Genomic DNA, 23224 nt, shown 5'->3' on the forward strand with positions numbered 1-23224 from the left:
TGGTGATTGGCCCAAAGTCACCCAGCTGGCTTTCATACCTAATATGGGACTAGAACTCACCGTCTCCTGGTGATTGGCCCAAAGTCACCCAGCTGGCTTTCTTACCTAATGCGGGACTAGAACTCACCATCTCCTGGTGATTGGCCCAAAGTCACTCAGTCAGCTTTCATGCCTAAAGCAGGACTAGAACTCACACTCTCCTGGTGATTGGCCCAAAGTCACCCAGCTGGATTTCATGCCTAAAGCGGGACTAGAGCTCACAGTCTCCCACTTTCTAGCCTAGTGTCTTAACCACTAGGCCAAACTGTCTCCCCAGTTTGGCATCGCCTTCCGATGTCCCTTGTATCGTTTTCGAAGCCATCTTGTTAAGTAGATTAAGAGTCAGCACCTAGACATGTGTGCGGCACTAAGCCCTTTCAACAGTAAACCAAGAGGGGCTTTGTAATGGGGGGGTCATTCCACAACCCCGTTCCTCCCATCACTACGGTTAGCCCAGGATCAACTTTTAATCCTGCCCTACTTCAAAGTTGGGTAGTAGGTCAGGTTAGGAAATGGACTTTCACAAAGACTACATACACCCTGTAGAATCAGAACAGACTTATCACTCTTTATCATACACATATTTCTTTCCAGGACTCAAGCATAATCTCTTTTATTTCTTGAAATCCTTTGACAATGTTATCTCTGCTTCTCTCCTCTTCTATCACACAACCAAAGATTTATTTCTTTGGCATCTGGAGATGGTTACTTTTCAGCCTCTATTATCCAGGGGAAACCAAGGGGATCACAAGGATTTTGGCTGACATCTCATTTGATTTCTTTGGGGCGGGGTTTTTGGGAGGGGGGGAAACACTGCCTGCTTTGTGACTTATCTCACACTAGAAGGCAAGAGAGAAAGAGAGGAAGAATAAGGCATCAAGCAAAACCCATCCTTACCCATTTTGTAGACGGGTACTCAATTTCTAGTCAGAGGCAAGACCCCAGCTGGCAGTTGAGATGTTGTTGTTCCTTGCTGGTAAGGCAGGCAGAATTAACCAAGGGGTGGCCACCACAGCAAACCCAAGCTAAGATTTCAGTGTTCTAAGGGGTTGCCATAAAGGAGTCAACAGAGGCATAGAAACGAAATCATGTGAAGTATTAGTACTGCTTTATAAAGCCTTAGTAAGGCCACACCTGGAACACCGCATCCAGTTTTGGTCACCACGTTACAAGAAAAGATGTTGAGACTTTGGGAAAAGTGCAGAGAAGATGATTAAAGGCCTGGAGACTAAAACATAGGAAGAACGGCTGCAGGATTTGGGTTTGCCAAGTGTAGAGAAAAGAAGGACCAGGGGTGACATGATAGCAATCTTCCAATATTTGAGAGACTGCCAACAAGAAGAAAGGGTCAAACTATTCTCCAAAGCACCAGAGGGCGGGACAAGAAACAATGGATGGAAACTAATCAAGGAGAGAAGCAATCTGGAATTAAGAAGAAACTTCCTGACGGCCAGGACAATTAACCAGTGGAACAGCTTGACTCCAGAAGTTTGTAGGTGCTTCATCACTGGAGGTTTTTAAGAAGAGACTGGACAGTCACTTGTCTGAAATGGTATAGGGTCTCCTGCTTGAGCCAGGGGTCGGTCTAGAAGACCTCCAAGGTCCCTTCCAGCTCTATTCTGATTGATTGAACCTATTTTCCAAAGCACCTAAAGGTAGGACAATAAGCAAGACATAAACTAATCAAGAAGAGATTCAATCTAGAACTAAGGAAAACATTTCTGGCAGGACACTTAGCCCATGGAACGGTTAATGAGAACTACAGATCTGATTCCCAACTGAGAAGGCATTGGGAAAGGTTTGGTTCTGCCAGCTGCTCTGGAAACGCAAACTCATTCCAATGTGAAGGATCTAGGTTCCAGAATGGACCTACTTTGCCTGTGACTACCAAGTCTCAACATCCACTTCAGTTCCAGGTCCGATTCTCAGCTGAGAAGGTATTGGAGAAAGTTTGGTCCTCCCAGCTGCCCTGGCAATGCAAACTCATTCCATTTTTAACGTTAAAAAGATCTGGGCTCTAGAATGCATCTACTTCTGCCTGGGACCCCAAAGTCTCGACAGCCCTTTCAACTCCAGCTGAATATTATGGAAGCCACCAGAGAAATCCGCTCAGCTGATCTAAGGCAGCTTGCCCCAGGCTGAGGAGGATACTGTACCGCAGGGTCTTCAGACGGCATAAAAAACTTTGTCTTCCAGAAGGCACCAAAAAGATCTACCTTGCCTGCTCTGCCTCGTCTCCCCGGCCCCAAGCAACAAATATGCCTGATTGCAGTGCAGCCATGTAGACCTTGGGTAATGAGCATCCCCCAGGAAATATATAATTGTGCATCCAGCGTGGTAATTAGAAATCAGACTGGGGTGGCTGCCGCGAATTCCCCAAGCTCAGGGTGTCAGCTGCCTTCTCTGCTGAGAAGGGGGAAATGGCAGAAAAGGGGGAAATTATATATCTGTGGGTCTAGAGGTGGAACTGCTTTGAGTATGATGAGACGAGAACGAGTGGAAGGTGCAAATAATTGGTTTCATCAGGCGCCCCTTGTTCCTCATCCCTCTTCCGGCGGTGCATAATAGCAATAGCGTTTAGACTTATATGCCGCCTCCGCCCTGTCTGTTTACAGAGTCAGCCTCTTGCCCCCAACAATCTGGGTGCTTATTTTGCCGACCTCGGAAGGATGGAAAGCTGACTCAACTTTGAGCTGGTCAGGATCAAACTCCTGGCTGTGAGCAGTGAGTTAGCCTGCAATGCTGCATTCTAGCCACTGTGCAGGGAGAGAGAGAGAGAGAGAGAGAGAGAGAGAGAGAGAGAGAGAGAGAGAGAGAGAGAGAGAGAGAGAGAGAGAGAGAGAGAGAGAGAGAGAGAGAGAGAGAATTTCTTCTTGGAAGAAATGTGGACGTCTTTTGGCTCTGCCTTCTTCCTTGATGCTCTCCCAAATGGGACTGATTTCAGCTCTCACCAATTCCAAGCAAGCCTAGTAAACAAAGAATTGCGAGAGCTGCAGTCAAGAACCTCTGAAGATACTCAAACCGCCAAGCTCAGAGAGCACCAAAGACCCCCACCCACAGTTCAACCCTGATCTACAAATACCCTCTTCTGCTGCTTCTTCAGATAACAGAGACATCGAACAAATGGGACCAGCCAAAGTGAGGACTTGGTGGATGTTTGAAGGCAGCTCTTTCCTTTCTCAAACAGTTGTAGACCATTATTTTTGAAGCTGACCCCAGAAGAAGGTCTGCTCTTTCTGGCTGCACGTGTACCTCTAAAACCATGGCTCAATTGTCGATTATTCCCTAATCTACATAATGCCTTCGATTGCACAGTAAAGGACTTGATCGATTGAATAAGCCCCCCATATGCTACATTTGCCCATTACCCTAACCGTAAGTCTTACAAACCACCATTACTTCTTTGTCAGAAAAATGCCAGCTTAGGTGTTTTATCTCCTAGGCAGCATTTGAAGGGCCGTTGGTGAACGGGGCTTTGTGGCGCCCAGTGGAGCAGAATTAAAATGACCACCCTTTTGTCCTCTTGATGTCTCAGCTCGTTGCTCATTGTCTGGCGCTCAGTGGGAGATCCTGAGGCCTTGCACAGTATCTACGGCCGTCCTTGGGAGCAAAGACTATGAGCCAGCTGGGAAGAGAACGAAGCCCTCCACTCCAGAATGAATAGGGGGAAGAAAGAAGGCCCACTTGACCGTTCTCAAAGTTCGCCCCAGAGGAGGTTGCTCAGCACGCTTTCCACTCCGCCAGGGGTCAGGCCATGAATTTTCCAGGCAGCCTTTCAAGACGGAGAACTGGGCTCCTTTCCCACCAAGAAAGGAGGTTAGGGGGGGGGGGCGGGCGGGAAGAGAAAGGGGAGGGAAGGAAGGAAGGAAGAGAAAAGCTACAAATTTCATAAGACGTCTTGACAGTTCTAGCGTTGTGCCAAATGCAACGGGCTTAATTTGGAAGACTTCCAAGGAAGAAGAATGCTGCGGGAAGGGGCTGCCTCCTGCTTCCTCCAAAGCATGTGTGAAGGGCTCCCCCTTGGAGTCTTCCAACTTATCGGGTACCAAAAATCTGGGATCACACGTTAACATTCCAGTTAAGCTGATTTATTGTTCATGCCTACACACAAGAATCCAGTCAACTAACGGTCATCAGCCCTAGATAACAGTTAAGGAAATTCAAGAGCGTTTGGATGTGGATTGCTAGCGCGAACATAAGGACTCCAGGTTGATTCCTCTCCGGCTCTGTCTCTTCTTCTGTGATATTACTTTGCAACAGCCTCCAATTCCTGTCTCCTTTAGCTTGAGTCTTCATGATTGGAATAGTTCTTTTTTTTCCCTGGAATGGGAAAGAATTCATAATTGAGAGGGAGGGCTTGGCTGTTGGGTGGAGTGACAGGTATAGGTTGGCAATTGTTTTTCGACAATATGTAGTGATAGGTGGAACTGCGTAGGGCAGGGGTAGGCAACCTTGGCTCTTTTATGACTCGTGGACTTCAACTCCCAGAATTCCTGAGCCAGCCACGCTGAGGGGAAAGGTTTCCAAGCTGAGCCCTGCTGGCTCGGGAATTCTGGGAGTTGAAGTCCACGAGTGACAAAAGAGCCAAGGTTGCCTACCCCTGGCGTAGGGAAAGGTCAGATTGCAGGCAGCATAGTGTAGAAGATGACCAGGCTGAGCCCAAGGGCGGGGTCAAATACACCAAGTCCCTTCATGCCTGATAGTAGTAGTAGTAGTAGTAGTAGTAGTAGTAGTAGTAGTAATAATAATAATAATAATAATAATAATAATAATAATAATAATAATAATAATAATAATAGCATTCATTCACCACTTCTGGAGGCAGGTTGTTCCACTGGTTAATTGTTCTAACTGTCAGGAAGTTTCTCCTTAGTTCTAGGTTGCTTCTCTCCTTGGCTAGTTTCCATCCATTGCTTCTTGTCCTGCTTTCAGGTGCTTTGGAGAACAGCTTGACTCCCTCTTCTTTGGGGCAGCCCCTGAGATATTGGAACACTGCTATCATGTCACCCCTCACCCTTCTCTTCGTTAAACTAAAAGGTAAAGGTAAAGGTTCCCCCGCACATGTGTGCTAGTCGTTTCCAACTCTAGGGGCCGGTGCTCATCTCCGTTTCAAAGCCGAAGAGCCAGCGCTTGTCCGAGGACATCTCCGTGGTCATGTGGCCGGCATGACTAGACGCCAAAGGCGCACGGAACGCTGTTACCTTCCCACCGGAGTGGTCCCTATTTTTCTACTTGCATTTTTACGTGCTTTCGAACTGCTAGGTTGGCAGAAGCTGGGATGAGTAACAGGCGCTCACTCTGTTACGCGGCACTAGGGATTCGACCCGATACCCAATTCCAGTACTCTTTCTAGAGTCTCGACATCTTTTTTACATTGCGGTGACCAAAACTGGATGCAGTATTCCAGGTGTGGCCTTACCAAAGCATTGTAAAGTGGTATTAGTACTTCACTTGATCTTGATTCTATCCCTCTGTTAATGCAGCCTAGCACTGTGTTGGCTTTTTTGGCAGCTGCAGCACACTACTGGCTCATATTGAAGTGATTGTCTACTAGGACTCCGAGATCCCTCTCACAGTTACTACTATTGAGCAAGGTACCACCTATACTATACCTGTGCATTTGATTTTTCCTGCCTAAATGCAGAACCTTACTTTTTCACTATTGAATTTCATTTTGTTAGATAGAGCCCAGTGTTTGAGTCTGTCCAGATCCTCCTGTATCTTAAGCCTATCTACTGGAGTGTTGGCTATTCCTGCCAGCTTGGTGTCATCTGCAAATTTGATGAGTTCCCCATCTATCCCTAAGAGAGATTTAAGTCCAGCTTACCTTGAATTCCTTACGATTCTTAACTCCCACACATTTCCCTTAACGGTCCCCTGGCCAGACTCTTGTAGAGAACTTAAGCTTGTAATAAAATCCTTATACTCATTTGAACAGCCTGAATCTCCCAATTTCCCAGGCAGTTGAGACACAGGCCACAGCTGTATCATGGGTAGAGAACAGTGGTGGGATTCAAATTCCCGAACAACCAGTGTGTAAGCCACTTCAAGGGGCTTTCATAGGTCTCCAGCCATTTTCAAAAGGCCAAAGGAAAGCCAGGAGCCTGACTTTGTTAACCCAGGTCATTCTATCCCTGCTTGATGAAGGTTAAGAGTTTATCTACGGCCTTCCACACTTGGCTGAGAATTGCTGGAGCAAGTAAAGATCGGTGGAGTTCTGCCAAGCAAAAGCTGGGTGCCATTTGCACCGAGAAAGAGATGTTTGCTCCTTCTTCACCTTCTAAATTGGTTGTGAACGATAAGTAAGGCTTAGGCAGGAAGGAGCTGACGGGGGGGGAACTCTTTGGCGGGGTGGGGGGGGATGTTTGCCACCTCTGCGATTAATGAAGATTGAGTCTATGGAAATCCTCACTCATCCAGGTCATGGTTATCCCAAAGATGCTTTTTCCCCAAGGCAACTGGACTTCCCTGGGGTTTTTTGAACAGCCCTCTCTGAACAGAGAAGGAGGGATCCGACATCATCCGACTTTCCACAGTTCCAAGAAGGCTCCACACCCATTTGCACCACTCAGGTGGCCCTGAGGACACAGATAAAACCCCCAAGTGGCCTCAACGGCTCTCTCAAAGAAGGCAAATGACCAGCTGTCTGCAAGGAGTATAAATCCTTCCATTCCCCACCATTCGGTCAGAGCTGAAGAAGCTTCTCGGAGGAGAAGCGAAACGTCTTCAGAGAAAAACAAGAAAGTCCAGTTGCCTCCTGAAAAAGCATCTTTGGGATAATGAAGATTGGGGTTCCTGGCTTAGAAGTTGGTGATGGAAGATCATTGTTCTTCATAGAGGTAGTCCTCAGCTTAAGACCACAACTGAGCCTGTGGTTAAGCAAGACGTTGCTTAGATGAAATTTGCCCCATTTTGCGACCGCTCTTGCCACAGTGGTTAACTGCATCCTGACGTTGTTAAGTTAGTAACAATGGCCATTAAGCGAATCAGGCTTCCCCCACTGGCTTTGCTTGTTAGAAGGTGACAAAAGGTGAGCCCGGGACAGGGCGACCGTCATAAATACAAATCAGCATCTGAATTTTGGACCACGTGACCCTGGGGAACGCTATGGCTTACACGAGTCCACTGTGGTTAAGCCAACCGCGCCTTTGGTGGGATCGATCGTAAGCAAGCCGCTAAGTAAAACTGCAGGAGTCGGGGGGGTTTTTTTGCTCGTATTTAAGAAGACCCTGGTCAGCTTCGCCGGCTTGGGTGGTTGTGTGGATGGCTGGGTGGGAATGTCAGCTGAGTTACGGCAGCAGATTTGCAGCCGTATAAATAAAACATGATAAGGTCAATTGCTGCTTCAATCCGTGCTCCTGGCTCAGGCTCCAGCCCGGAGCTGTCTGTTGCATGGCTGGAGGGCAGAATGTAAATTGAGCTGTTGTTTTGAAGCCTTGCAAGCTCATAAAAGGAGCTGTCAATTGCTTTTGAAGGCATGACAGATTTGTCCTCTCTGCGGGAGATGTGGGGGTGCTACCCATCCTGAATGTTTTCAAGAGGTGTCAGCCTCCGTTAAGGTTGGGGAAATAAAGGCCAGGCCTTGATCTGGCTAGCTTAGGCCACATAGCACCAATGAGGGTAGATACCACAAGCTCTTTCACCTCCTCGTGAAAACGGCCGGCCTTGTGCTCTTCAACCCTAAAAATGTCTCACAGGTGGAGAAGGAGAAGAAGAAGGAGAAGGAGAAGACAAGGACAATCAGGGTTGGGCCTTCCTGCCATGCATTTGGTTTTGGTTGCAGGTGACCCTCTGTGGGTGATCTCCTCTGAGGAATGACATTGGCATTAAGAGAGAATTGGACTTAAATACTCTTATCTCGCCAGCCAGCAGCTCTGAGCGAGAGCATTTCACCCTAATTAGCTGATTAAAGAAAGATGGCCTGTTGATTGAGGGAGCTAAATGGGGCATAATTACAAGCAGGGTTCTAGAGATAATGTGTGGGTATGTGTTTTAGGAGGAGGTGATTATTTCCCCCCCTCCCAAAAGGTTCCCCATATTATAACTTCATCCATCCATCTATCTATCTATCTATCTATCTATCTATCTATCTATCTATCTATCTATCTATCCATCTATCTATATCTATTGATCTCTCCATCTATCTAAATCATATCTGTCTGTCTATGTCTGTCTGTCTGTCTGTCTGTCTATCTATCTATCTATCTATCTATCTATCTATCTATCTATCTATCTATCTATCTATCTATCACCTGTCTATCTAGTCTTTTAGATCTAATCTTCTATATTCATATCTGTCCGTCCATCCATCTTGATCGCTATAGTCATTCCAATCTTTCCAGCTATCCCTTCTTGAAGATTTTTTTAAAAATGTACTGTATATACTTTCTTTTTTAATCATATATCCTTTATATCTTCTACTTTTTCTTTTTATTAGATTTTTTTTTTATGTTTACCTCTGTGACTTTTTAATGATCGTACCCCACTTTCCTTAGGCCGTTCTACATCCCTAATAAAGATTTCTCACGGAATCTCCAAATCTTTTTTTTTTTTAAATCAAAGGAGCTGTGCTAGGCTCCAACAAGCTCAGTTTCCACTGAATGAGAATTTTCAAAACGGCATGAAACATCTGGTGAAGTGTGTGCTGTTGTTGTCTCCTTGCATCTTCATGACCTGCTGAGCTACTACGTTAGCACACATTTCTTTTTCCTTTCAAAGGCAGGTGTGATAAGATAGATCACCTCTTGCGAGAACTCTGCTATCGGATCTCAGCTTGAGTTTCATGAGAATGATCGTCCTGTAGAGTTTTGAGTAGCCAGTAGATGTCTCTGTGAGTGAAGGACAAAACAGAAGGCTGTGTAGGCAAAAATCTGTTTTAAATTACAGTTCCATTTAGAACATCGAATTTGCCAACCTAAATCGACTCCAGAAATCATTCCAATTAGATTTGGACGTTCGGGTTGTCAAACAGGATCAATCTGCTTCCTGAATTGATTCAAGAAGGGCCTTTTGATGTGGACGCACAATTCCAAATAATTCACAGTTACTTACAGGCACCCAGTTCACTTAGATCAGGGCTCTTCAAACTTGGCCCTTTTAGGACTTCTGGGAGTTGAAGTCCACAAGTTGTAAAAGGGCCAGATTTGAAGACCCCTGACTTAGATGAATCAAGATGACTCAATTTCTCTCTTTTAAAAGCTGGTAGAATTTAGGACTTTCAGCTCAGCTGCCCTAGAAGTAAATCTCTGGATTGAATTTTTATACAGCTCCACCAAGCATTTCCTGACAGTTAGCACAGTTAATCAGTGGAATGACTTACCTCCAGAACTTGCGGATGCTCCAATGTTGGAAGTATTTAAGAAGAGATCGGACAACCATTTGTCTGAAATAGCGTAGGGTCTCTTGCTGGACTAGGAAGACCTCCAAGCTTCCTTTCCAAACTCTGTCATTCTGTTGTTCTGTTAAAAAGGGTGAGATGAAAGACAGAAGAAGTTGCAAGCCATCAGAATATTGATTTGTGGTGGCCAAGGGTCTGGTGAATCAAAACTATTTTGAGATGGAGGTTAGTCATGGTCAGTGGGTGAGATGTTTATTTTTAAACTCTTCCATTAGAGCCCAGCCTGGTCTTGTGGAGTGGGAACTTAGAAAGACGGAGGTGTGCTTTTAAGATGTTTGCCATGCTCATCAAAGAAAATAAATAACGAAATCTTCCTACTATATCCATCAGACAATGTTTCTCCTCAGTTTCAGCAATCACATTGTTGAAATTTGACAACACAAACCAGAGGGATGGTAAGACTCCCAAACACAATCCCAGAGAGACTTAGAATCTGTTTGTGGTCCTGGGTTTAATATCTGTGTGATAGCTACCTAATCTAGAATAACAGAGTTGGAAGGGACCTTGGAGGTCTTCTAGTCCAACCCCCTGCTCAAGCAGGAGACCCTATACCATTTCAGACAAACGGCTGTTCAGTATATTCTTGAAAACCTCCAGTGATGGAGCACCCACAACTTCTGGAGGCTAGCAGTTCCCCTGGTTAATTGTTCTCACAGTCAGGAAATTTCTCCTTAGTTCCAGGTTGCTTCTCTCCTTGATTAGTTTCCATCCATTGCTTCTTTTTCTGCCTTCAGGTGCTTTGGAGAATAGGTTGACCCTCTCTTCTTTGGGGCAGCCCCTCAAATATTGCAACACTGCTGTCATACCACCCGTAGTCCTAGAACGATAGTTCGTTTTTCTCGGCTTTTGAATGTCAGATTGCAGTGTGAAAACTGAGAAGACACCTCGTGTTTTTGGAGGGCCAAATGATTATCTTAGAAGCAATCATATCAGAGGGAGGAAAAGCCTGCAGCTGCATCACAGGCAGAGTTTCTCAGGCTGCACAAGAAGACAGTGGGAGATTTGTCCTTTCAGACTTGTAAGATACCATTAATGTAGCCGTACAATAAAATAGATCGTGGTTGTGTTTCCTGTCTGGTCTACCTTGTAAGGCTGACAGTGGAAGAGCTAAGAGGAATTCAGACATTGGCTGGAAAGTGGTAATGGTCCTCTTCTTTGAAGCCTCTACCTCCAGATTTTTTTCCCCCACCTGCTCTTGTTCATAAAAGGAAAATTACTCTTCAGATTTATGAGCTACCTGCAGGTGTAATTTATCAACTGCTGCCTTGCCTTGGCCTAGACAAGTCAGGGGCGGTCTGGGCCTCATGATTAATGAGCTCCCTTGACCGATGGTGGCAGATCTTTTACAAAGATTTAATTCAAACACATTCTTAAAAATAACAGGTGGTTGGTTCGGGAGATCACAGATGAACATTTTTGAGGTCCCAGATGTTCTCCTGCCTGTAAGGTGGGCATGGGCATCTCTTCGGATGATGAATGCTTTTCCTTTTGACTTTTATCACATCTGCAGGGCTATGGGTGCAAAGCAAGGATGCATCCATTCCTTGTTTCCTGGTTGACAGATGTGGAACCCCCCCAGAGGAAGGCCTAGTTGGAGGGAGGAAGAGCACCCACTTACCGTGTAAAAGGTTCAACCCCCAGTTATCCCAATGGGGCTTGGAGAAAGAGTTGGCCTTGAATTAAGGTCCCAGTGTTCTTCAGAGACGAGCCTCAACTCAAGAAGAGGACATCTCCTTTCCATACAGGAGGGATGGATTTCACGCCGTCTCAAAAACGTGGAGAAACTGACTGGTGCTTTTAGTCTGTTGAGTTAGATGGATGGTGGAACTAACATCATAGATATGGAGATTCTCAATCACCCAGGTCATGGTTGTCCCAAAGGTGCTTTTCAAAAGGCAACTGGACTCCTTTTTTTTCCCCTCCCCTGGAAAACATTTCTCTTCTCATCCAAGAAGAGCTGAAGAAGCTTCTTGGATGAGAAGCGAAACGTTTTCATATATATATATATATATATTTGCTGACATCTGAATTCAGTTGTCCTTCAGCAAGTTTCTCCAGCCAGCTTCTGACTCCCAAGAGTGTAAGGGTCACTCATGGGGAAAAAAATCAGCTAAATGTAAGGTGACCGGAAGGGCAGGAAGAAAGAATTTCACAGTCTCCATTTGGGAATGTTCGCCTCTTAGCACATTGAGCACATGTATGTGAGAGAGTTGGCACTCAGGAATTAAAATAAACCTGGCTGTCATCACCTCAAGGGTTTTCATTCTGCAAGTCATCGTGTTTCTCAGTCAACAGAAGGAAAGGATCACTTTGGCAATGCTTTAGACTTACCTGCATTCGCTAAACGGGAGACTGCTTTGGAGACCATCTCAAGCTTGCTCCTTGGATGTCCATCAGGCTCTTCTTGCTGGTTTGGGCTCAATTCCCTGGATGGCTACTAAGCTACTAAAGAGTGAGAGAATGTCTGTAGAGTGGTCTCAAAGGTGCTTTTTTTTCTTTTTCCAAAAAGCAACTGAACTGTTTTTTGAGGAAGAAGTAGAGGAAGAAGGAGGGAGGAGGAGGAGGAAGAGAAGATGAAGGAGAAGGAAGAAGAAGAAGAAGAAGAAGAAGAAGAAGAAGAAGAAGAAGAAGAAGAAGAAGAAGATGAAGAAGAGGAGGAGATGAAGAAGAAGAGGAGGAGGAAGAGGAGGAGGAGGAGATGAAGAAGAAGAGGAGGAGGAGATGAAGAAGAAGAGGAGGAAGAGGAGGAGATGAAGAAGAGGAGGAGGAGATGATGAAGAAGAAGAAGAGGAGGAGGAGATGAAGAAGAATAATAAGAAGAGGAGTAGGAGGAGGAGATGAAGAAGATGAAGAAGAAGAGGAGGAGGAGGAGGAGATGAAGAAGAAGAGGAGGAGGAGGAGATGAAGAAGAAGAGGAGGAGGAGGAGATGAAGAAGAAGAAGAAGAAGAAGAAGAAGAAGAAGAAGAAGAAGAAGAAGAAGAAGAAGAAGAAGAACGAGGAGGAGGAGGAGGAGGAGGAGGAAGCATTATATACTGCAAGGAAGCAAACTTCAACTTTACATTAGAATACTACATATTCTAAGAATAACCAACTTCCCCAAAAAGAGAGAGGGTGATGTCAACAGGGAGAATTATTTAACCCAAAACATAGTGATAATCTTTTCAGGGTGCTGTAGTTTAGTTGCATCCTTCCATTGCAAACCTTGCCTGGAATTTGACTAGATAGTCCTCATCCATAACAGAGTACTCAATAGCCTATACCTTGAAGAAGACTCCATCTTCAAAGTTGACTAGGGACCTTGTAGAGTTCTCCATGTTCTTCTCGTTCCATTTCAAAGTTACAATAGCACGGGGGTGGGGAAAAGTGACTTACAGCTGGTGTTCACATTTACAGCATCCTCCACGGTCCCATAATCCAGAGGCCCCCAACCTTTTGGGCACCAGGGACCGGTTCTGTGGAGGGGTGAGGTTTTGCATGCATCCCCCAGATGGGGCTTCACTTGTTTGCGTGGCCCGGTTGCTGGCATGTCGTGGACCGGTGCCGGTCTATGGATCAATAATCGGGGACCCCTGCCGTAATCAACATTCATGTGCTTGGCAATTGGCTGGTATTTAGAAGGGTTACACTGCCCTGGGATCACGCCTTCACGTATTTGCAGCCTTCCCAACTGGTTTCTAACAAGCAAAGTCAATGAGAGCAGCCAGATTTCCTGAATGGCCACGTGATTCACTTAACTGCAGAGATTTGCACTCTCAGAAAAGGTCATTAAATCGGGGGCAACGTACTGAACAACCTTTAGAACATTACGGTTCTAATGGCCGAAGACTACCTGTGCCTATTTCTCCCACCTCGGCAACATTTATGAAGCGGCAGCGGTTTTTGATCTCCTTGGCTAAGGAGCAGCTGGGACTTAGGAGAGTCGAATTAAGAGCGGTCCTTCGAACAGCTGCGCTTCTTCATCTGCTGGCCAGCTCGGGATGAGATTCAGGGCTCCTTGGCTAAGTGTGGCAGCTGAATTTCTTTAGGGAAGAAAATAAATGACCTCCAGAGGCAGGTGAAAGCCAGAGAGGCAACACAGATCCCGCTGCAGGGGGAAAATCAGGGACGAAGGCCAGGTGTTGTGTTTGTGAGGAAAAGAGAATGGAAATGTAGGAATGGAAAGGGCTCGGATCAGGGGTGTGTGTAAATATGTCTCTGGGAAAGGAGGAGAAGAAGAATTATCAGCCTGAGGAAGATATGACACAAGGGAGATTGTCTTTCATTGATCAGCCTGCCAGAAACTCTCAAAATCGGAGTGGTTCAGCATGAAGGGTGAGCTCAGTCTAGGTCTGATTAGGTACCCATCTGTTGTCAACTTGAGGAAGCTCTCAAGTTAACAACCACAAATATGTATGTATGTATATATGTATATGTGTGTGTATTTATTAATAGATAGAGAGATTATAGATATAGATACAGATATAGATATAGATAGATATGCGCAATTTTCTTTTTGGATTGCTAACAAAGAATTAAAGGGAGACTGATATAGCCATTTCAAACGTATTTGTTCTCATCAGTCAGCCACACCCTTCTGAGATTCGAACCTGGGCTGATTGCACATGAGGCACTTGTTTTAACCTCTAGGCCACAGGCTCTTTCTCACTTTGTCAGCTGCAACGGGGAGGGAAGAGGCAGGGGAGATATGTCTTGAGTATTTTGAACACCTTGCCAGCCCAAATATGTGTGTGTGTGTGTGTGTGTGTGTAGATAGAGATAGATCAGAGAGAGAGAGAGAGAGAGAGAGAGAGAGAGAGAGAGAGAGATGATAGAGACAGAGAGATAGAGATAGATAGAGATAGATAGAAATGATACAGATAGATAGATAGATAGATAGATAGATAGATAGATAGATAGATAGATAGATAGAAACAAAGAGATAGAGAGATGGATAGGGATAGGTATGATAGAGATAAGAAATAGACACAGAGAGATAAAGATAGACATAGACATAGAAATACAGTAGATAGTGACAGAGATAGAGAAATTCTCATTCTCTCTCTCTCTCTCTCTGTAGCCCTTGACTTACAACCGTTCGTTTAGTGACTGTTTGAAGTTACAACAGCACTGAAAAAAGTAACTTATCCCCAGAATCAGAGACAGGGAAGGGAAGACGGAAATGGTTACCCATCTTAAGAATAAGCCCAAGAGCTGGGAATTCTGAAAGACAGAAGCCATCTAAACCCTGAGACTCAATTTGCTAGGCTTCATGTCCACTTGCTATGAAGAACATTGCACCTGAATGCTCCTTTTTGTTGAGACAGAGATTATTTATACTCCTTGGGTGGGGGTGGGAGGGAACCCAAACACGCAAAGATTTTCTACTTTGAGGAAGCACAGGAGAACCTGGGAGATAGGGCGGGATATAAGTTCCATAAATCAATCAATCAATCAATCAATCAATAAACTTGGACACCTGCATTTATGCTACACTTCTATGGAGAGTCTCAGTCATCCAGGTCATGGTTGTCCCAGAGGTACTTTTTCCAAAAAGCAACTGGACTCTCTTGACATTTTCCTTGAAAACGTATTTGCTTCCCATCCAAGAAGCTTCTTCAGTTCTAACTGAATTAATTTAATTTAATTTAATAATTTGATTTCTATACCGCCCTTCTCCCGAAGGACTCAGGGCGGTGAACAGGGCAATACACAATAAAAATATTATACAAAAATTAAAAAGTCATTAAACATTATGCCCTTAAAATTAATACATATTACAATTAAAACTATTTATAAAAACCCAACCCCATCCCATCAGAACAGGCCAGCTTGTTCGAAAAAGAAAGTTTTGAGATCGTGCCGGAAGGAGCGAAGGTCGGGGGCCATCCGGAGCTCAACCGGTAAGCTGTTCCAAAGGTCTGGCGCGCCCACAGAGAATGCTCTCCCCCTGGGGGTCACCAATCGGCATTCTTTGATCGGTGGCACCCTGAATGGTGGGGAATTCAGGATTCTTCAGTTAGAACTGCAGAAGCTTCTCGAGTGGGAAGCAAAATGTTTTCAAGGGGGGAAAAAAACCCAAGAAAATCCAATTGCCTTTTGGAAAAGCACCTCCGAGTCATTTATGCTACAGTTGTTCAACCTGATGCTCCAGGGTCGTGTGCGGTTTGTGGTCTTCAAAGCTCCTCCTCATGATTAGCAAATGACACCAATTTAATGGGATAGATGAGGACTGATTAAATGCAGAAGTGGAGATCTGTCATATTTATCTGGGAGTTAATATGATGGATGGCCAATCCTGTGTCATAATCATTATTATAATTAGTTCAGGAAAAACCAGCTACCTCTTTAGGCTAATAGACATCCAGAATTCTATTTCAGTGCTGGCTGCATTTGATTTGCAGACAAAATTCCTGGCTAGAGCTATATATCAATCATCCATCCTGTTTGCCAACAGACAAAATGGGTCAAAACTTTTATTATGCTTTCCAGGGCAGAAGAAGAAAAACATCTATCAGTGTAGGAATGGCAGGGTAACTGGATGAGCGCCTATGTAGCTTTTCTGTACTTTGAGGGAAATGCTATGTATGGAGGGGGAGGAGGAGGAGGAGGAGGAGAAGAAGAAGGAGAAGAGGAGGGGAAGAGGAAGAAAAAAGAGGAGGAGGAGAAGAAGAGGAGGAGGGAAAGAGGAGGAGGAAGAAGAAGAAGGCAGAGGAGGAAGAGAAGGAGGAGGAGGAGGAGGGGAAGACGAGGAGGAGGAGGAGGAGGAAGAAGAAGAAGAGGAGGAGGAGGAAGAGGAGGAGAAAAGAAAAGAAAAAGAAGAAAAGAAGAGGAGGAGGTGGAGAAGGAGAAGAAAAAGAAGAAAAGAAGAAGAAGAGGAGGAGGAGGAGGAGGGGAAGAGGAGGAGGAAGAAGACGAAGGCAGAGGAAGAAGAGAAGATGGAGGAGAAGGAGAAGAAGAAGGAGAAGGAGAAGGAGAAGAAGAAGAAGATGGAGAAGAAGAAGAAGGAGAAGAAGAAGGAGAAGAAGAAGAAGAAGAAGAAGAAGAAGAAGAAGAAGAAGAAGAAGAAGAAGAAGAAGAAGAAGAAGAAGAAGAAGAAGAAGAAGAAGAAGAAGAAGAAATAGACTGAACCTTGTTGAATGGCATATGGCAGCAAATAATCAAAACAGAAAGTCAGCATTTGCATATTTGGGTTCTCACAAGATCTTTTGCAAGAACGTTTTGAGCGTGCAAGAACTGGCAGTCTCACAAGACCTCTAACATTTGCTGGATTCATTTTTATTTTAAAAAAGTAGGGGCTCCATAGCAGCTGCTTAGAAGAACGGCTGACCTTGTCAGGTTCCCGCTTTCCAAAACAGTCTGGGAATGGTTGTTTATTCACCCAACGCTGTTTGTTTGTACATGTTTAGTTTGGTGTGTGTTTTGGGTGGGGGGGGGGTGGAAGGAAAAAAATCAATAGCTGTTTGCTCCGTAGATTGTCTGAGCTGAACTATTTCAGCTGAACAGATAAACGCGGCAATTTGACATTTTTCTGATCTGACTGGCAGATCTCAACTGCAGTTTTTTAACTTCCTCCCGTAAACCCTGAAATCAGCCCTACCGTGTTAAAGCTTCCATTTGAACTGAATTGATCTACCGCACTTCCAGCAATTGTGCAGCCGTTCCGTGAAGCATCCTCACTTTTGTTATTCATCACGCAAAATTCAGTGAAGTGAAGTGGCATTAAAGGAGCAAAGCGTATCCTTCCTAGGCCATTAAGGCCCAAGGAAAACCAAGCACCACTCAGCAGGTTTCTGCAACGCTGATTTGATTGCAGCACTCGTACAGCTAGTCCTTGACTTACGACCATTTGTTTACAATGCACAAATTACAATGCTGCTGAAGAAAGCAATAGCAGTTTGTCTGAAATGGTATAGAGCAGGGGTGTCAAACTCAATTTCATTGAGGGCCGCATCAGCATTGCAGTTGCCCTCAGGGGGCCGGGTGGGTATGGCCAGGGTGGGCGTGGTCTACTGGGTGGGCGTGGCTAGAGTGCATATGGCCTACTGGGTGGGCGTGGCCAGCTCTACATCGTTCACATCAAGGGTGCCTATGGGGGCCTGGGCAGGAGTGGGACAGATCTGAGAGTCTCTGGGCCAGGGCCAAGGCAGCGGGGGCCGTTCCCTCCCTGTTTCCAGGATGGCTTCGTGGGCCACATGAAACCACTTCACGGGCCGAATCCGGCCCCCGGGCCTTGTGTTTGACATGTCTGGTATAGAGTTTCCTGCCAGAGCAGAGGGTTGGACTAGAAGACCTCCAAGGGTCCATTCTATTCTATTCTATTCTATTCTATTCTATTCTATTCTATTCTATTCTATTCTATTCTATTCTATTCTATTCCTATTCTACCCTATCCTATCTATCTCTATTCTATTCTATTCTATTCTATTCTATTCTATTCTATTCTATTCTATTCTATTCTATTCTATTCTATTCTATTCTATTCTATTCTATTCTACTCTACTCTACTCTACTCTACTCTACTCTACTCTACTCTACTCTACTCTATTCTATTCTAAACCAGCTCTAGCACTTAGATTTATATACCGCTTCATAGTGCTTTACAGCCATGACTAAACTGGCTCCTCATTTTACCGACCTCGGAAGGATGGAAGGTTGAGTCAACTCTGTCAGGATTGCAATTCTGCCTTCTAACCACTGCGCCACCTTGACCTCTCCTTGAAATTATGACTCTTGCATTACCTAATACCGATTAGGGTGTTGTCAGGTGTAAGAAGTCAGGAACCAAAATAGATAGAGTTCAAAAGGACTACAAGTTTGTTTTGGGTTACCTACACACAAGAATCCGAACTGCGAATGGCCAAGGTGAATTGGCACCACATATGAGTCAACAGACTTCAAAGGGGGCTGGAGTTAAGATTCTTATGGGGGCATAGAGATGCATCTGACCCCGCCTTTTGGCTCCACCTGGCCATTTCCAAAAGGAGGAGAGGGAGGGGGAGGGGGAGGAGGAGGAGGAGGAGAAGGAGAAGGGAGGGGAGGAGGAGGGGAGGCACAAATGCTAACTGATTCTTGGGAACTAGCTTGCACTTATGGTAGTTTCAGCATCCTACAGTCACATCATTGCAATTAGCAACCTTCAGAATGGGACGACTCACAGGGGCCAGATGGACGTGCTTTGATAAGCATGGCTGGGTGGCCACTGCTGTGTTGCCACCACTAGGTGGGCATGGCTGTGTGGGCATGGCCAGCTCGACGCCGCTCACTCAGTGTGGCTGACTTGGTAAGGGCAAGTGGGCATTGGTGGGTGGGCATAGACGGTTGAGTGTAGCCAGCTTGGCCCTGCTGACTTGGGACGACTGGGTTGGCATGGAACAAAGTGCACCGGCTAACTCGACATGGGGACAACTTGTTGTCCCACAAGTCTCCTCCTCCTTCTCCTCCTCCTCCTCTTCCTCCTCCTCTGGAATGAACCCAGAAAATGGAACCTTGTGGTTCCTGATCGCAACCGTCCTTCAAGAGCAGAATGCCCTAGATCTTACTAGCTCTTACTAGAATGCCCTAGATCTTACTAGCTCTTACTAGAATGCCCTAGATCTTACTAGCTCTTACTAGATCTTACAGGATGCCCAGAAACCAATGCGACAAGGTGATTCCTCAGACATGGAGATACCAAGACGCAGAGGCTTTAAAAAAACCTTGAATCTGATCCAGGAGTCAACTGTTAACCCATGCAGCTTCCCAAGCAGCGGAGGCACCCTTAACGTCCCAGGAGCTGCATTTTAGACCCTCTGTGCCTTCCAGATGATCTACGGGAGACAACAGACCTCCCTCATTTTATGTCCCCAATGGATTCCAGCAGCAATCATCTCTCTGCCTCTGCAGAAACAGGCCATTAGCTGATTGCAGTCTCTGGAAGCTCCCCCACCCCCTCCCCATTCCCTTTCCGTAAACAGCTTGGCCCTCTAAACGAAGATTACATTCACAATGCTCTGGCAGCGCATCCTGTTGTGATTGATGCTCTTTCCACAAGGATCAGCGGAATTAAGGAATGACTGGACACTGGCTGTAAAGTCCTTTTGGAAATATTTTTCTTCTTTTTTTTTAAATTGTATGGTTTTCACTCCTCTCTTCTTTCTTACCAGGGCACAGATAGGGAGAAGATTGCCTGCCCCACTTGGGTAGACAGGCTAGGAAATCAACTTCACAAGAGGAATAAGGAATTATTATGTTTTATCTAGAGTGGCTACAATAACCAAATCTTGCAAACCTGATTGTGCAAGCATCTCTGCCCTCCTCCCCATATTTCAACTGTCCCTGTTTATCATAAACCGTCTGCATTCCCAGCTTCCTCCTCATTCATATTTTTTGTTGTTGTTATCTGTTGGCGATGACTTAGTTTTCAAGGTTGAATTCCTTCCCTTGGGATTTTGAAAGCTAAGTACCAGCATTTTTGATTATGATTACAAATGTCTGCCAGGTAGCATTTGATTAAGTCAAGATTCCCGTTGGCTATCATGCCTGGTACTAATGCATAGTAGTATTGCATTAGGTGGCTACATTGAGCCGTACCTATTTTCTGCACCTTGTTCTTGTTTTGTTCTTGTTGTTTAGTCGTGTCCGACTCTTGGCGACTTTATAGGCAAGTGCTATCCTGTCAAGCACAGTTTCTTACATTTATTGGATGTTCATCTTTGTATCAGTTTTGATTTTATCAAGCCAGCACATTCTTTGCTTGGCCCTTCTTCTTGTTCCACTAACCGTTCCTGGCATCACTGACTTTTCCAACGAATTTGCACGCATGACATGGCCAAAGTAAATCAGACAGTCTTATGTTTTTAGCTTCTAGTGGTGTGTCTGGTGTTAAATCATATAAAGCCAGACACATCATGGGAAGAAGAACAGAGGCCTTTGAACTGTCCATGATGCACACAATAATTTACACCACCACCACGGGTCTATAACAATTCACCATTGCTAACACCATGGCCAACTCGCCATGGCCAACTTGCTGAGGGACAGGAGTTACACTGATATCAAAGCAATGGTGGAATAGAATCATTAAAGAAAGGATGCCAAAGGAGGGACAAAATGAAATGTGAATGACAAAAAATAATGTATTTATTTATTTTAATTAATTAAATTGAGTTGTTAAATTGTCCTGTGGCCAGTTGTCCCACGACAAGTTGGCCTTGATGAGCTGGCCATGACGAGTTGGTCATGGTGAGCTGGCCATAATGAGTTGGCCAGGGTGAGTTGGCTATGGTGAGCTGGTCATAGTAAGCTGATCATGGTGAGTTGGCCATGGTGAGTTGGCCACAGCAAGTTGTCCCATTCTGCAGCACTACAGTTCAAAGGCCTCAGTTCTTTAATCAGCTATTTCTTAGTGTCCAACTCTCACACCCGTACACCATTCTAGAAAGACTGTTGCTATAACCTATCAATCTATTGCTCTGTTCCTATTTTACTTCCATTGTATTACAAATTGGGTAATTAGTTTTGCGTGTGTGATTTGCAATTAGAGCTCCTCCTGATTGCCGTTGCCCCTCAACATATAATTACACTAGAGATGGATATCGTTCACATTGAGTTTAATTGTGGATGAGTGAGGAATCGTTTTTGTAAGGTGCCCAGTTTGAGAACTGCAACATACAAGGAGCAAAACACTTCTTGACTGAAGTTCCTTCAAGTCTACCAAAGCTTGTTTGACTCACTGTATTAACACTGCTTCTTCTGTTTGCCTTCCCCATTAGGAACGCATCTCATGCTGAGAACTTGGCAAGACCTTTTGGCCAAGGGTTACCTCAGACAAGAGCTGGTTTCAAATGAATGTTGCTGTCTTTTTGAAGCCAAGCATGGATTTTCAACAGATGATTCACTCCTTGCTTCCTCAACACCAAGGATGTTAATTGAAGGAAAGGAACTGTACATTAAGTTCAAGAGGTCTTGGTGAAGATGCTTGGTACGTATTCCTTAAATTTATTTACTTATTTATTCATGAGTGTATGAGGGACAAAGCCCCCTAGATTTTTATTTTTAAGAATTGGCACAAACGCTAAGAAGTTTGAATAAGGGAAGCTTTTGGTTACCCAAATGTGCAAATGCAATTAAGATGTATTTTGGTTAGAGAAGTAATCTAAAACTGATAATGCAATTAAGGTATATTTTCGTTAGAGAAGTAATCTAAAACTGATATTATTGATATTATGAGAAAACTAACAAAGATATTCAGTTGTATATTTACTAATAACAATAAGAATTGTATTTGCCTAGTGTGGGAAAATAGGTACCATTGGAAGAAGAGAGGAAGCATGTGATGGTGCAATAATGGATCTAGATTGAAGAAGTACTTGATTGTAAAACTAGAAAATTATATATATATATATAATTTATATAAATTATATATAAAGGTAAAGGTTCCCCCGCACATGCGTGGTAGTTGTTTCCAACTCTAGGGGCTGGTGCTCATCTCCCTTTCAAAGCCAAAGAGCCAGCGCTTGTCCGAGGACGTCTCCGTGGTCATGTGGCCGGCATGACTACACGCCAAAGGCACACGGAGCGCTGTTACCTTCCCACCGTAGTGGTCCCTATTTTTCTACTTGCATTTTTACGTGCTTTCGAACTGCTAGGTTGGCAGAAGGTGGGATGAGTAACAGGCGCTCAGTCTGTTACGCGGCACTTGGGATTTGACCCGCCAAACTGCCGACCTTCTGATCGACAAGCTCAGCGTCCTAACCCACTGAGCCACCATATATATATATATATGTGTGTGTGTGTGTATATATATATATATATATATATATATATATATATATATATGTGTGTGTGTGTGTGTGTGTGTGTGTGTGTGTGTGTGTGTGTGTGTGTAATTGGCACAAATTGGAGGGGAAAGGGCTTGAATGAATAAAGTTTGAAGTTTGAAGTCAGCACCAGATCCAGAAGGTATCTTGAAGACGAAGACATGTGAGGGGTAACCACTACTCGTTCTAAGCAAGTTGAACTGCACAAGCTTCCTGTGGGGATGACTTGATTTAGAAAATGAGTGAATCAGATCCCAGAGATGATCAGGGGCCAGATTTATTTTAAGCATTACAAACAGTGACCATTTGAAATTAACAACCATCACTGGAGGCTTTTAAGAAAGGAATAGACAGTCACTTGTCTGAGATGGTATAGGTTCTCCTGCTTGAGCAGAGGGTTGGAGTAGAAGACCTCCAAGGTCCCTTCCAGCTCTATTCTATACTGTTCTGTTCTATGGAAAAACCTCTCTCCACCGAACCAGTCCCTGATGCCCAAAAGGTTGGGGGCCACTGTCCTAATTCAGATACAAAACTTCTGCTCCATCTCAACAAATCAAGCCACATGAAACAAAGTCAATTTTCTTGTGTCAGCTCTATTTCTAACATGGCCAGCTTTGCCAGATTCTTAGGAGAAAGTATCTGGGGATCAAACCTTAAGGATGGGAGATATTCTGCTTCCCATGCTTAGCCTGGCCAAGAGCAAAACTTTTAAGCAAATTGCAACTGAGAACTTCAAGCTTTATTTATTTAAATTTCCATTCATGACCCTTTGAGAGCAGTGTCTTTAATTAGCAATCATTTTTAATTTGTCTGACTTTGACTTAATTGAATGTGAGAGCATGCTTGAGTCTGCATTGAGGTCAGATTGATGAGTGGCATTAAATTCAACTCATTGTTGCTGAATTCAGGTTTTCTTCTTGATGTTAAAAAGAGTCAAATCCAAGCACAATCTTCTCCTATGACGTGTTTGCTCTTAAATTAATGCAATATTGAAAACTATTAACCATACGA

Source organism: Vipera ursinii (assembly GCF_947247035.1).
Source record: "Vipera ursinii genome assembly, chromosome: 14".
NCBI classification, from domain to species: domain Eukaryota; kingdom Metazoa; phylum Chordata; class Lepidosauria; order Squamata; family Viperidae; genus Vipera; species Vipera ursinii.